The sequence below is a fragment of the Euprymna scolopes genome, chromosome 7 (assembly GCF_053919585.1).
Source record: "Euprymna scolopes isolate OS-2025 chromosome 7, ASM5391958v1, whole genome shotgun sequence".
Taxonomy (NCBI): domain Eukaryota; kingdom Metazoa; phylum Mollusca; class Cephalopoda; order Sepiida; family Sepiolidae; genus Euprymna; species Euprymna scolopes.
Window position 1 is genome coordinate 147,022,761 of NC_136488.1, and position 15,505 is coordinate 147,038,265.

Genomic DNA, 15,505 nt, shown 5'->3' on the forward strand with positions numbered 1-15,505 from the left:
CGTACTTTAACTTTACGGTATTGAATTTTTGATTTCAATAAAACAATCAATTAATAAGTATAATAAAATAATTAATGCGTAAGTCATGTAGAAGCAAGAAACACACACACCCACACGAAGCCTGATTCAAATCCAATGTAAACATTAAACAAATATTCGTCATAATCAAAATGTTCATTTCAATAGTCTTATCATATTCATTATTGAAGCGACACATCCATTTTATTAACCCTTATCCGCGATTGGGTTTTTAAGAGTGGACTCATTAGTAAAACACACACACACACACACACACACACACACACACACACACACACAATTTTATATCTATAATAAATGTGTTGTTTTTGTTTAAAGTAAAAGTAAAAGTCCAGGCAGATTCAGTTTTCTGATGTGTGTGTGCGAGGGGGGGGGGGCTCCAGTAAAATGCACGATTATAAAGAAAAAATCCAAAATAAGAGCGTTGTTTATGATCACGGAAGATCAGAAAAACATCGGTCCCAAGCATAACACAAATATAAACAAAGGCTGAAGAGAGTTAAACATAGAAGAACCCAAAAGACTGGTCTCTCTCTCTCTCTCTTGTGTTGGATTTGAAACCGACGATACTGATGTTTTCTGATCTCCTGTAACACACACACACGTACACGCGCGTATATATGTGTACGCTCTTCAAAATAAAAATAAATACTCATTGCTGTGTAGTCATCAGGTTATATATTTTTTTAAAATAAGCTAAACAAAAGATAAAGATCTCTTTGTTATTGAATACGTAACATCAGGGAGTCAGTCACTCAGTCACTTAGTGTTTTCTTTTTTTTAATTTTTATTTTTGTGCTACTCAATAGGAGTTGAAGTTCTTGGCCTTTTGGTCAAGATCAAAGTGTAGTATCTGTTCTTCATTGCTGCACTTCCATTTCTTGTTCTCTTTCGGTGGAGGAGAAATCCTTCACGACTGAGACAATTTTTATTTTTGTACCTTTTCTCCACGTTAAAAAACGACCCTGGTGTCTAACTCTGCCCCGTGGGGAGGCATAGTAAATAGGTACTCAATAGGAGTTCTCACATGTCATGATTAGTGGTTACTCAGTGCTCACGTGCTGGTACTTCTTTGAGTCTGAATGACAACAAGTCTCTTCAGATGTCCAGTTACTCTCTACTTCTTTTAATTCTACCCACCCCACCCAAAGTGCCAGTATCCACACCCTTCCTATGGAGATTTGGTTAGCGTCGCCTTCTCTTTGGCCCTTTATGACTATTTTGTATGCTAGCCTATCAGCCGAGGCTGGTACCATTACATTCTTTTTTTGGTATTATTATACAAACACCGTGACAGCGTTAGGGTTAGGGTTACGATTAGGGTTAGGGTTAGGGTTTAGGGTTAGGGTTAGGTTTAGGGTTAGGGTTAGGGTTAGGGGTTGGGGTTAGAGTTAGGGTTAGGGTTAATTCGCTGTCACGGTGTTTGTATAGTTTTACCCTTTTTTTTGGGGGGGGTCATGTGGTGTTGTTGTTAATAATAATAATGATGATAATTCAAATTCACAATATCAGGAAGTTACTGTTATTGTTTATTATTATTATTATGATGATGATGAGATTCACAATATTAGAAAGTCATTAAGTTATGTAATGAAGATTTGGTATCTGTATGAAACTACTTCTGTTAATTCTACACTTAACTTTAGCGGACCCGAAGGAGCTTGCCCCCCCTCTCTCTCTCTATTTTTTCCATCTTTTTTATTTTTTTTCAAATTTTTCAACAGATTATTATCGAATGGACTAGTCAACCAGATTATCAAATACAATGGGAAAAGGTGCTCAGTTTCTAATGCAACGTTCTAGTAAATCGATCTACGTTTTTAGTAGTTTAGCCGTTTTTGGAATTTTGTTTATTAAAATAATCTTTAAAAGACTAAACTGCTCAAAAAAAGGCTAAATTCGAGAAATGTGGCCTAAAAACATAGTGCCGAAATGGGTTACTGGAGCGGGAGCGTTGCATTAGAAACTGAGCAGTGAGCACCCGAGCCGAGCACCCCTACAAATATTCAAATATTGACCTTTTTTTTTTTCATTCTATTCGATAATCTGGTAGACTAGTGTCCATTCGATAATAATCCGTTGAAAAAATCGATGCCCCCCCCCCCAAAAAAAAAAAACGAAAAATAGAGAGGAGGGGTCAAGCTTCTTCGGATACATCTTAACTTTTAGTGCTCAATTCGGTAAGTTGTTCTGGTCTGGTGTTATGAATCATCACCCCCAGACATTACCTCCTCCTTTGGGATGTAATGTCTGTTCTTTTGTCATTAGCCCATTTTCCACGTATTATCTTCTCCTTTGGGGTGAGATGTAATCTTCATACGTCATATCATCCTCCAAGGCATTACCTTCTATTTTGTGGATGCGTAGTTGTTTATAATGTCGATAGCACCATTCCAGGTTTGTAAAATAATAATAAAATCGCATTTTTTTTTTTAAATCTTAATTATTATTTTTAATTTAACTGTTTAAATGTAACTTTACAATTTATATTAAATTTAGTATTCACAGTTTGGAATATTTTTGTTGTGGTTATTTTATTAAACTTAATTTCCCATAGAAAGAAAAAAATCAACTTCAGACGTTGATATTAACAGGACAAACTTAACAGCATTTAGAAAATATAAAATTTAAAGTATTTGCTCGGTCGACATTTTATTTTTTCGTCTCTATTTTATTTTATTTTTTTTCGTCAAAACTCATAAGAGACAAAACATAAATAACTTTCCATTTGAAATTCCTGTGAAAATATTGACACAATACAAAACAAAGAACTTAATGAAAAAAAGAAAAGTAGTGAAATGTCACAAAATAATTTGTTTTATTTTTTACTAAGCATTTTCCGAGCATTGCCTGGGATTTTTTTTTTTACTTTCATTTTAAGGTAAATGTTTACTTTAGGGTCCTAGACTCAATATTGCCGATAGAATTATACTTATTAACAACAAAACAAACAGTAACAAACACAATAATATAGAAAGACTTTTATGGTGTAGGTTTACGTACTCGTCCCAGAATGAACATGTCATATTCCAAAAATTATGTGAATTGATCATGTAGTTTTTTTTTTGTTTTTTTTTTATTATGAAAATTACGATTTTTCGCGATTAACAATAAAATACTACGAATAAAATAGCACAGTCTGTAAATCTCGGTAGTCGAATGGAGTTGTCGTCCTTTGAATTTTAACACATTCTAAATCAATATGGCCGCTTCCAAACCCCGTCTTCTCGCATCCTCATAAAATTTTATTTTCTTTTTTTTTTTAAGTACTCGTTCAGTTTACTTTTATTACAGAATATGAATAAGGACCAAAAAAGTTTTGAATATAACCTCCGAGTGAAATATATATTTTTTAGTTTATTAATATTAGTTATTAATTTTATTTATTTTTTTCGTATTTATTTATTTACAAAACTATTTCACTTCCTGATTCCTTGGTCAATTTTTTTGTGTAGAAAAAGGAAAGTTTGTTTATAAATATTTTTAGATTTTTAGACCCCCTCCACAACACGCACACTTCAAGAAGGATAGAATATTTTCTTTTCATGACCGGGTACTGTATTTGGCAGATTTGCCGTTTAGTTGTACAAATAGCCTCCAACCCTGTTATCAAAAAAGGGGCACGTTGGGTCGACACCGGAGGGGTATATATCGTAAACAGAAGTTTGTTTATATTTACGTGATTATTGAAAATGTAATCCTGTGATTAAAATTAACCACGTTGTTTAACAAATAAAAAAGAGAAATAATGCAAGATGAAGTTTTAAAATGATTAAATGTGTTTTATTTTATAATTTAAAAATAAAAACATTGAACAATATAAATAAAATGTTGGTTTTGCCCTCGAAAAGAAATAATGAAAAATGAAGTTAAATATGTGGAGACGCAGGAAGAAGTGTTTCCGCGCATCATCATATGCATCCGAGAACAATATAAATGTAAAATCAAACCAAAATCTTATTTGTAATTTTCAATGTTTTAAATTTTAAATGGATAACCTTTACGGAGATGGTCCCAACGTCCGCCTCGTTCTGAGCTCAAGGAGAGGCCGTCTGACGTAGGCGGTGTTGAGGCAGACAATTACCCCTTCAATAAAGTGCCCAGTTGTTAACTTAAGGAGAAAAAAAAAACCCCGTTCCAATAATTAGAATTTTAATTTTTTTCTTTTAAACAGTTCAAATAATTAGAATTTAAAAAAAATAAACAGTTCAAATAATTAGAATTTTACAAAATAAACAGTTCAAATTTTTGATAATTCAACAGTTCAAATAATTGGAATTTTACAAAATAAACAGTTGAAATAATTAGAATTTAAAAACAAAAAAGCAGTCCAGTCCACATGATTAGAATAGTTCCATGTGGTTAGTTAACCCTGTAAAATTCTGTGATTTGTTTCACAATATTTGTAAAAGCATCTGTCTGTGACATATCGCATATTTTAGGGTTAGGATAATTTCCTGCTTCGACACCCTCTCCCCAAACTCAGAACGAGGCGGACGTCGGGACCATCTCCGTAAAGGATAACCAAAAATGTTAAATTATAAAAAGAAACACGGTTAATCATTTTAAAACTGCATTTGTAAACAAACTTCTGGATATATACCGCCGACGACCCAACAACGTGTCCCTTTTTTGATAACTGAGTTGAAGGCTATTTGTACAACTGCCCATGTATATATATATATATATATATATATATATATATATATATATATATATATATATATGAGAGAGAGACATATACATCTATACACGCACACACATAATTGTTCTGTTTTGTATAATTTTAACGTACGAACGTAAATACATCCTTTTACGAAGTTAATATGAGAAATGTAATTTATATTTGCAAACAGTATGATGTTTGTCACACTATTCGTCACCCTCTTTTTTCGCACCCTTCTTTTTTGTTTAGTATTAATGGATTACATGAGCTATCTAAAATATTTCAACTTAGTTACACATGTCACACCGGTGTAAGGCAAAAATAATTCCCCGTTTTATTTTCGTCCGATTCGAATTGTTTTTTTTTTTTGGGGGGGGGGCTATTTTTAGTGTTGCTTTAATATTACATTGAAATTGAACCTTGTATTGTTTTAAATTTGGTCTTTGTTGTTATGGTGAAATAATTATTATTTAGAAAACTATTATTTAACATGGGGAGGGGGAGGGTTAACTATTCTTCACCATCACCTAACAATTTAATAAAAGAAACACGTTTCGAGTGAACGCTGAGTTACGTCCGGTTATTTTAGAGTAAAAAAAAGAAAAAGAAAAAAAAGGCCAACTTCCGGTGGCGTGCGCGTGGACCTTAAGTTCGTGTTTAATTTACTACAACGTTATAATAGAAAACTGAACAAGCCGTGAAAAGTCATAAAAAATAATTTTAAAAAGTTTTTTTTTTTTTTAATTATCTGATACATAAGTGTCTATTAGATGATATTAAGAAAAAAGTTCCAAAAAGTGAAAATTGTGAAATTTAAAGGTAAGGCTTAAGGCTCAGATCCCCAACGTCCGCCATAGGAAGTTTGAAATGTTTAAGGTAGCAATAAAAAGTACCCTATCTTTTCTTGAAAAATAATTAAAAAAAAAGAAAGAAAAGAAAGAACATAAACAGAACCTTAACTTATTAATCGAAGGGAGGTAAATCTATTTTACTAAAAAATTTATTTTCAACAATTACTAGAAGGTTTTGTTTCGCATTTTACCTTTTGTTATTGATGTTACAAAACTTTCGTACATAAGTAATTGAAAAATCATTTTTTTCTAACAATTCTTTGTAAAGTAGATTTACCTCCCTTAGAACAACGAGTTAAGATTCCAAATTTAAAAAAAAAAAAAAAAACTATCTACGCCCACCCGCCCACCCCCCAATGATTTTTTTTTAAATTTAAATTTTACAAAGATTACTATTTTTACGAGATTGTTCCCCCCCCCCCCCCGAAATATCACGGAGACAGAAATTTGGGTTAAAATCAAGTTCCGACTTTGTTGACAGTTTTCATCAGCTGATGTGAATTGATGAATTTAGGAAAACTGGTCCCCGGAAAACTCGTCTCCGGAAAACTCATCCCCGGAAAACTCGTTCCCTTTTGCTAGGTAGGAAAACTGGTCCCTTATTGAATAAATATCGATTGAAAACACATGTTATGACCTTTCTTCAAGAAGATATTGTCTTTAAAAGAGAATACACATCCCATAATATTTTTTTTAAAATATTTTTACTTGTTTACTGTTGTTTTAAAAAAAAATTAAGTTATTTTTTCTAAGTTTCCGTTTTCTACCTAGCTTTGAAAGTTTTTGATCTTTCGACTTATTTTAAAGAGTTTTAGTTTAAAAAAGAAAAAAAGTAATGTCGAGTGTTACTTATGAACAAAAAATGTCCGACATAAGAGGATCACGTCTTAGGAGGATAATTGCTCAAAAATAGAAAATTAAAGAAAATATTAAGGTCGATATAGTTTTAAAACGAGCCCCCCCCCCTCCAAAAGAAAATAAATTTGTATAATTTTAGGTAATAATGCACATCCCATAATATTTTTAAGAATATTTTTACATGTTTATTGTTTTAAAAAAATTAAATTGATTTTTCTAACTTTTTGTTTTCTACCTAGCTTTGTAAGTTTTTGGTGTTTAAACTTATTTTAAAGAGTTTATTTAGTTAAAAAGAAATAACAAGTAATGTCGCACTGGACATTACTTAGTAAATGATTTTTAACAAAAAATGTCCGAAAATTAAAGAAAAAAAACGGTAAATATCCAGATCCGCTACTACAGAACACCGACCACTCTAATTTGTTTTTAGATAGGTAATTGAGGTCACTGACAACGAATCTGATAGTCAAACTTGGGGCAAATTTACCGTTTGCATGGTATTTACCCCTGAACCCACGAACTTATTTCCACCATTTTGCAGCTTCCGTTTACGCTACGCGCATGCACGCTGTAGCATAAACGACGGCTTCACCAAGCAAACTACGTTGGGGGAGGGGATTTTTTTTTTCCAGGACAGAATTTTCTAATTTTCAAAAATGCATTATAGCACTTTTTGGGTGGAAAATTTAAAATTAGCTGAAAAAGAAATAAAACAAGAAAAGGAAAGCACTCCAAGTTGGAGTGGTGGGGGTGGGGGTTAATTTATCTGTTTTTTTTTTTTTGTTTTGTTTTTTTTTTTTACCTGGAACATAGAATTTTCAAAAAGTAACGCACCGACATTTACCAATTAGAACACCATTCAACATTTTCCGAAGATTTTACTGTTTACATTGGGGGCGCGAGCGGGGGTGGATGTGATGTTGGGGCGGGGAAAATGTTAAATGGTGTTCTAATTGGTAAATGTCGGTGCGTTACTTACGGAAAAACGTTTAACTAAACTGCAAAAGCACCTCACCTATTAAGCCACATAAGTTCTATAATTGAATCCCCCTCCCGCAAAAAAAAAAAAGAATGAAAAACATAAAGATGTTTGGTGCTTATGTTTTTGTAAACCACATTAAAAACTACGTGAGACAAGAGAAAAAAAAAAAAAAAAGTCCCAATTTGTTGTACTTTTCTTTAACTGTAAGTTATTAAAAAAATGTCAGTCCGTAATTTTTTGATTGGTAATGGTACGCCATGTGAGAAGGCAGTTTGCTAGGTGAAGCAAGCCGTCGTTCATGCTGCAGCGCACACGCGCGTAGCGTAAACGGAAGCTGCAGAATGGTGGAAAGCTATTCGTGGGTTCGGGGGTTAATACCATGCAAACGGTAAATTTGCCCCAAGTTTGACTATCAGATTCGTTGTCAGCGACCTCAATTACCTATAAAAAAACAAAACAAATTAGAGTGGTCGGTGTTCCGTAGTAGCGTATCTGGATATTTACCGAAAAAACTGAGGTAGATCGACTTTTAAAATGAGCCTTCCCCACCTCCAAGATAAAATAAATTTGTATATTTTTAAGTACTGCACAAGTACCACCGAAATGACTTTTAAACGATATCCTTCCCTCCCCATGTTAAGAATGACTTTCGAAATAATGTTATTATTTCAGCGCGGCACAATAATGTTATTATTTCAGCCGCGGCAGGCGCGGCAGCGGCACCAACATTATATAAGACCGTGTTTTCTTTTTTGTTGTTTTGTAATAATACAAGAATTATTTAAACTGAATTAATTCTTCTAAATAAAATAATTGCTTTCTTTGATAATACGTGTTTTGGGTTTGTATTACTGTACACATAGATTCGAAAAAGTTGTCAAAAAAACAAATATATAACAAATAAATGTTATCAAATGAAAGATAAGTTACTTTTCTACCTAACTGGATATATTTTTCGTGTTTTTATTGAATGTAACATGTTTATTCAGCTCGAAAAGCATACAGTGTTTACCGATGTATTGGACAATTCAAAATGGCGCCCGACACTCTCTTTAACACGTAAGTTCAGGAAAAGATATTAGAAATAATAAACTATACAAAATACTGTTAGAAATTCGCTCATTATATGTTACCGTGACATAGGTTGACATATATTCGGTGTTTTTTAAATAGTATTTTATCTAGTTTATTATTTATAACACCTTTTCCCAAACTTACCATGTTAAAGAGAGTGTCGGGCGCCATTTTGAATTTTCCAATACATCGGTAAACACTGCATGTTTTTCGAGCTGAATAAACATGTTACATTGAATAAAAACAAAAAAATGTATCCAGTTTGGTAGAAAAGTAACTTATCTTGCCTTTGATAATATTTATTTGTTATATATTTGTTTTTTTGACAACTTTTTCGAATCTATGTGTACAGTAATACAAACCTGATATTTATTCAATAAGGGACCAGTTTTCCTACCTAGCAAAAAGGGGAGGATTTTTCCGGGTACGAGTTTTCCGGGTACGGGGTTTCCGGAGACGAGTTTTCCCGGCACCGATTTGATATATACGAATTCCCTGAAAAAGTCACTATTGATTAAGGTTTACCAGTTTCAAAATATGCAAACGAACTTGGCTGTTATTCAGAATATTTAAAAACGCGTTAACATTAATCAAAAGTGACGTTTCTAGCGTAGACACACACACACGTTATATATATATATATATATATATATATATATATATATATATATATATATATATAACTACTTCATTTACTCACATAAAAATAATATACAAAAATATAAATTTATGCGTAAACTTTAAGTATTTACTTCAACAGTGCTCAATACGTAGGTAGAGCTAGGTGTATCAAAATTTTTGTAGGAATTTTTGACACCTCTAACACGAAACTGCAAATAAAATATAAAAAAAAAACTCGTAATTTCTCTTTTAAAGGTGGGTTGTTTATTTTCTTTGGATTATACTTCCAAAATAAACTATTAAAGTTGTTTTAAAAGTAATAGAAATATTTTTTTTATTTTTTAAAAAACAGTAATGAAATTAATTGAATGTTACGAGTTCAGTATTTTTCAATTTTTAAACTTTAAAAATCTATCAAAATTTTTCTATTAATTCTATTTTTACGATATTTTCAGGGTCAATGTGAAATTTTATGCTCTTACCAATAAACCGAATATAATATTTTATACAAACGTTTTTTTTTTTAATTCACGCCCCCCATTTTGAAATGTCTATTAAAAAGTAAATACTTAATTCATGTACCAAAGTTTTATATATCACAAATTGAAGATAAAAGATCAATAAATAATATATTCAAATTTAAAACAAAAAAAAGTAGTGTTTTTTAGAAATTTACCTGTAAAGTCCGAAGTTTTAAACCTTAAAAAAAAAAAAAACACGTTGTTTGTTTATTTTTTTTTTAATGAAACCTTGGTCCTTGCTCCTTTTAATTGAAAAAAAATTAGGGCTTGAATTACATTTTTCGAGGAGTTATAAGCTTCGAAAGAGAGCGGGTGGAATTCAATAGTTTTCACGAAATTTCTGACACTGCTAAGGTAGAGCTAGGTAGTATGACTATATATATATATATATATATATATATATATATATATATATGGCGATTAAGCTACACTGAATATTCTGCGTTTCATCCACTCTAGAATTCTTCAGGCTTAAGTCTGAAGAATCCGAGAGTGGATGAAACGCAGAGTATTCATTGTAGCTTAATCGTCATCTATATTTTATAACTTACTATGCACTTATGTTACCGTGCTATTTTTAATAGTATTTTCAAGTTAAGTTGAAGTTTCAAACCTTACAATTGAATAAAAAAAAACATATCATAAAACTTTAATTAAAAGTGGAAATACGATTTAAAAAATAGTACGGCGGATCAGTATAAACGCCCCAACCTCCCCATGTTAAGAATAGCTTTCGGAATATACACCCCAACCTCGAAAGCCGTTCTCAACATGGGGGTGGAGGGCGGTATTTCGAAAGCCGTTCTTAACATGGGATAGTTGGGAGTGTTTATACTACGCTGGGGCACGTCGTAAAAATTTACGGTGCTAATGCAGAGAGTGATCCGAGGGTGGGTGGAGGGCGGTATTTCGAAAGCTGTTCACTGATCACTGATCCGCCAACTACCTCATGTTAAGAACAGCTTTCGAAATACCGCCCTCCACCCACCCTCATGTTGAGAACGGCTTTCGAGGTTGGGGTGTTTATTCCGAAAGCTGTTCTTAACATGGGGAGGTTGTGGCGTTTATAATACGCTGGGGCTGCCGGCTCCCGGCTGCGCAGTGCGGTGCGCACGTCATAAAAATTGACCCCCTCTTTTCCCATGTTATAAATGGTTTTCTAATTAATAACGTTATTATTTCAGCACGGTAACATAAGTGCATAAGTACTATATATATATATATATATATATATAGTACTTACGCACTTATGTTACCGTGCTGAAATAATAACGTTATTAATTAGAAAACCATATATATAATCAGATCAGCTGACGAAGAATGTCAATGAAGAAGTACTGAACTTGATTTTAACCATAATTTGTTTATAGTACGAAAGCGGAAAAAAAAGTACAAGGTTTTGATTTTTTTTTTTCCCCCTAGTCTTTTTTTTATTTTCTTTTATAGATTTTTCACAGTTACGTCACACGCACACTCGCATAAAAATGTCATTTTAAACTATTCACGCACGAGCGCGCGCGCACACACAATCGATGTTATTGTTAAAATGTACGTAGCTTAAACCTTTTACTGCAGTTTCACGTCATTACCAATTGTCAGAAGTGTACCCAACTAACATCATTCGAAAAGAGGAAATATTTTTTTTTTTGCAAATGTTGAGATCGACAGCATAAATAGAATGCGATAAAAATTGTGTATAGATGATAAAAATGGTTTTATTTTCTTTTTTAACAGAGGAACCATTTCAAGCTAATATCTGTTTAGTATTACGCGTGTGGGTAGGTAGTTAGTTCTCCTCCCACTGCAAGAACTATGACACCAGGGTCGGAAAATGGGCGCCACCGAGGAGGAGCACCTTGACCTGCAAAAAAGTGCCTGGGCAGCCATGTCAGTATTTCCCGGTAAGGGCACCTCGAGCGATTAGCAATAAACTCCTGCTCAAAGAGAGAAGGTAAAGCCTGGGAGGATGAACCTTTTAGAACTTCACAGAACCAGCATTATTACACCACAATCAATATGGATACCAGGTCATTACAGGAATGTTGAATGTTAAATCTGTTGATTTAGGGAGCCGAGGATAAAAATCCCTATTTTACGCATCTGCTGGCAAACACGTTAGAAATGTGTAAATATCTGTAAATAATCGAGATTTTAACAAAATAGAGTATTACTCGGACCGGAAGTGTTTTTGTATTGCTCGTGGAGCCATTTATATATTTTGACAAAAAGTGTTAAAACATCGTTTTCCTCCTATTAGGACGTAATACTAAATTGATTTAAACTCTAAAACGTTCACTCGTTCAGCATGTCATAATCTCGTAAAAGAGATATATTATCGCTTATACATTAATTTTATTCCACTTTTTGAAGAAACTGTTTAGGTCGCCGATCTTTACATTTGCCGAACTTTTAATGGTGCCAATCGGATATATTTCTGACGATCAGTGTGCACTGATGTTGTAGTCCTTAGATTAAATTAAATACATCTTTATATCATTTGTTGTCTATTATGATTTTTTTTTTTTTTTTTTGCTACCCTAGTTCGGTTTGGATTGAGAGATTTGGTTTTATTTATGCATATTCCGAATTTTTTAAAACACGCGCATCTGCCCATTTTCAACACACACTTTTTTTTTTTTTAATTCAAAATGCTTTTAAAAAACTTCAGCGAATTTGTTTCCTATTAGCCCCCCCCCCCAAAAAAAAATAGGACGGTCAACATTAAAATTGTTCTTTTCATTTTATTCATTTTCTTTATTTTCAAAGCAAACAAATAAAAGATAGGTCATTTGTTGCATTTCCATGAGCGATGTTTCTGACAAAGGGAGAATAATTTCTGTTTTCTGGGTCAGAATCTATTACATTTAACGCAAGTTTTTGATCTTGAAGTAGTATATATATATATTTTTTTATTTTTAGCTCATTACATTAAGTGGCTTCATGCCTTGTCTGGAGTGATTTCCTTAAAAAATCGAAACTAAGGATAAAACATTAAACAAAAAAAAAAAGTTATATTTTATGTCCTTTATTAATTCCTTTAAGAAAGTACACGCAAAAGCGCATTTAAATAAAATAAAAAATAAAAAGATATATATAAAATCAATCAGTAAAGATTAAGTTTATAAGGCAAAGGATTCTGTAGACTTGAAGTAAATATTAATGTTTATATGTAAATCCCAATCAAATAAAAAAGCTCAATACAACCAAGATAGGAAATAGAGCTTATTATATAAGAATACAAATTCAAGACTGTAAAATATATCTTACATGAGTTTATTATTCGACAATATACTCAAATAAGGTATACATATATACCAATATTATCTTATTTGAATATATTGTCGAACAATAAATTCATGTAAAATATATTTTACAATCTTAAATTTGTATTCTTATACCCTTATAATTTCTTTTTTGTGTGTATTGATATTCATATTAAAACACCTTTTTCTATTTATTTTAAAAGAAAATACAACTTTGTTATATACGGGTCGTGGAATTGCATTCATCTGCAAAAGATCTAGCTAATTTGCATATTCTTTTAAACATTCATTTTAATTAATTCTCTATTAGTTTTTTTTCGTTTTTTTATGGGATGATCATCTTTAATTAACTATTACTTGTAATTATATTCATGCAGATAATCTACATGAATTATACTTGCGTAATAAGGTTATAGTAAACATAAACCTCTTTCTATATATATTTGTTTTAAAAAATTTGCCTACCAAACTCCTCTGTCAGTTTTTGGTCTACAGACATGAAACTTGATATATGATGTATTCAAACCCGTGTGAAACTTTATATTTGGGTTTTAGCTGGGGAAACTCCATGCAAAATTGTGAAAATTAAAGAAATGGAATTTGCCAGGTGAAAGTTGAACAAGGGCACTATAACTATGCATGCGTAACATAATAGCTATAGGCCATGTTTTAATTTTTAGCCTTGCAGCAAATATGTCTTCATAGCTCATGCATTAACGTCCAAGGAAAATATAACTCGTAAGCTGAGCGTTTTGGTTTCGATTCTCGGTGGTGGCGCATGAGTCAAATATTTTTTTTTCAAACTTTATATATTGGGTACAATATAATATAATAATAAAACGAAATCTGCATTGCATAAAATATCATATTTAAGTGTATTTTACGACCAATGCTGGACGGCCTGCTAGTGTATATATATATATATATATATATATATATATATATATATATATAAAGCAAAATAAATTGGATTAACATGACAAAAATGTTCAAGATAGGCGGAGAAAAGTGACTAATCAGCTCAAATCCAACGAAACTAACTCATTTGAGCAGCTAATATTTCTTATTAATTGAAAGATTTTCTTTTGATCAATAAAGATGAACTATTTTAGCCACTCAAATGAGTTGATTTAATGGTATTATTTGAACTGATCCATCACTTTTTTCCACTTATCTACAAAATCATCACTCTTTCTTTACTGAAACTGACCACAACTCTAGAGTCAGAAGGTTGCGTGTTCAAATCACATCGTGGTCACCATTTATAAGAATTGGTTTTATTCAGTGGGTGTTAAAACCAACTCCTATATTTGATTAGTAAGAGTTTATTCAATTACCTATACCGGTTGGTATAGTTAAAAGAAAAAGTTGGACATTGTTCAAGTGAAGAAATTAAAAGTGAGAAAGTTCTTTGGGATCCCGACAAAGATAGTCAATGCTTGCACGATTAGTGCGCACGCGCACACACACACACACACACACACACACACACACACACACACACACACACACACATTTCCTCCTTGCTTTTGGTTATTTTTCTTGACTTTTTAAGGTTTTAGCTGCAATTGAAACGATTTTAAGTTCAAGAGTTTTATAACAATTTGGTTTAATTTAATAATATAATGACTACGGCTATGACAAGGGAATATTCTTTTCATTGTTTTGACTCTCGAGTATATATCCGACACAGTTAGACAATCGAGAACCACATAACTCTATTTATAAACATATAAGATATTAACTGATATATACTCGAGAGTCAAAATGATGAAAATAATATTCTCTTGTCATGTTTGATCGTGGTTATAAATGGATGATGAAGATGACAACGATGACGACGAACCGGATCCACATTTCTATCAGGATGACATGAAGACGATGCTATATTTCCAAATGATAATGATTATTATTATCATTATTATTACGATGACTACGACGACACTAACCCAGACGAAATTTGGCGGGGGGTTGGGGTGGAGACATCCTTTATCAACAACAACAAAAAAAAAAAAGTGGTTATCTTTCTGGGACTTGTTAAAGTTCCAGAAAGATAACCACTTTTTTTTTTTTTTTTTTTTTTTTTTTAATTCCACAGCTCATTTTTATTTAACTACGTTTACACGGGTTCCTTAGAAAAATAAGAGAAATATCTATTTCTCGGAGATGTGTCAACGGGCTTCCATATTATTTTTAATCCTTTTTTGTTGTTAAATAATTGGGCTGTATTATTATTATTTTTTCTTGTATGGATCTTTTTGTTGTTGATAAAGGATGTATCCACCCCAACCCCCGTCAAATTTCGTCTGGGTTAGTGTCGTCGTAGTGGTCGTAATAATAATAATGATAATAATAATCATCATCATTTGGAAATATAGCATCGTCTTCATGTCATCCTGATAGAAATGTGGATCCGGTTCATCGTCATCATGATGGTCGTCATCGTTGTCGTCGTCGTCATCTTCATCATCCATATTCTTCCATTTGAGTGAAAATCGAATTTTACTTCCTACCCCCCCCCCCCCCGTCTCTTATCAGGTGAGAAAATGCTAGCGACATCATTTCGACTCGATCATGAAAAATCAAAAATATTTTTTTTATAAACGCATCAACACGAAAAGTTCTTATCT

General features: G+C 32.3%; 1 protein-coding gene and 1 long non-coding RNA gene across 2 annotated transcripts in view; one reads left to right on the top strand and one right to left on the bottom strand.

The window, feature by feature from the left end:
• Positions 1-9,898, bottom strand: part of LOC145280039 (uncharacterized) — a 61,476-nt gene extending 51,578 nt beyond the window's left edge. Inside the window, exon 1 of the long non-coding RNA XR_013868532.1 lies at positions 9,768-9,898. This is a non-coding gene — a long non-coding RNA (uncharacterized LOC145280039). The remainder of the gene's footprint in view (positions 1-9,767) is intronic.
• LOC145280038 (RING finger protein 11-like) overlaps positions 1-15,505 on the top strand; it is a 202,648-nt gene that overhangs the window by 5,497 nt on the left and 181,646 nt on the right. The gene's annotated exons all lie outside the window — the stretch shown is intronic.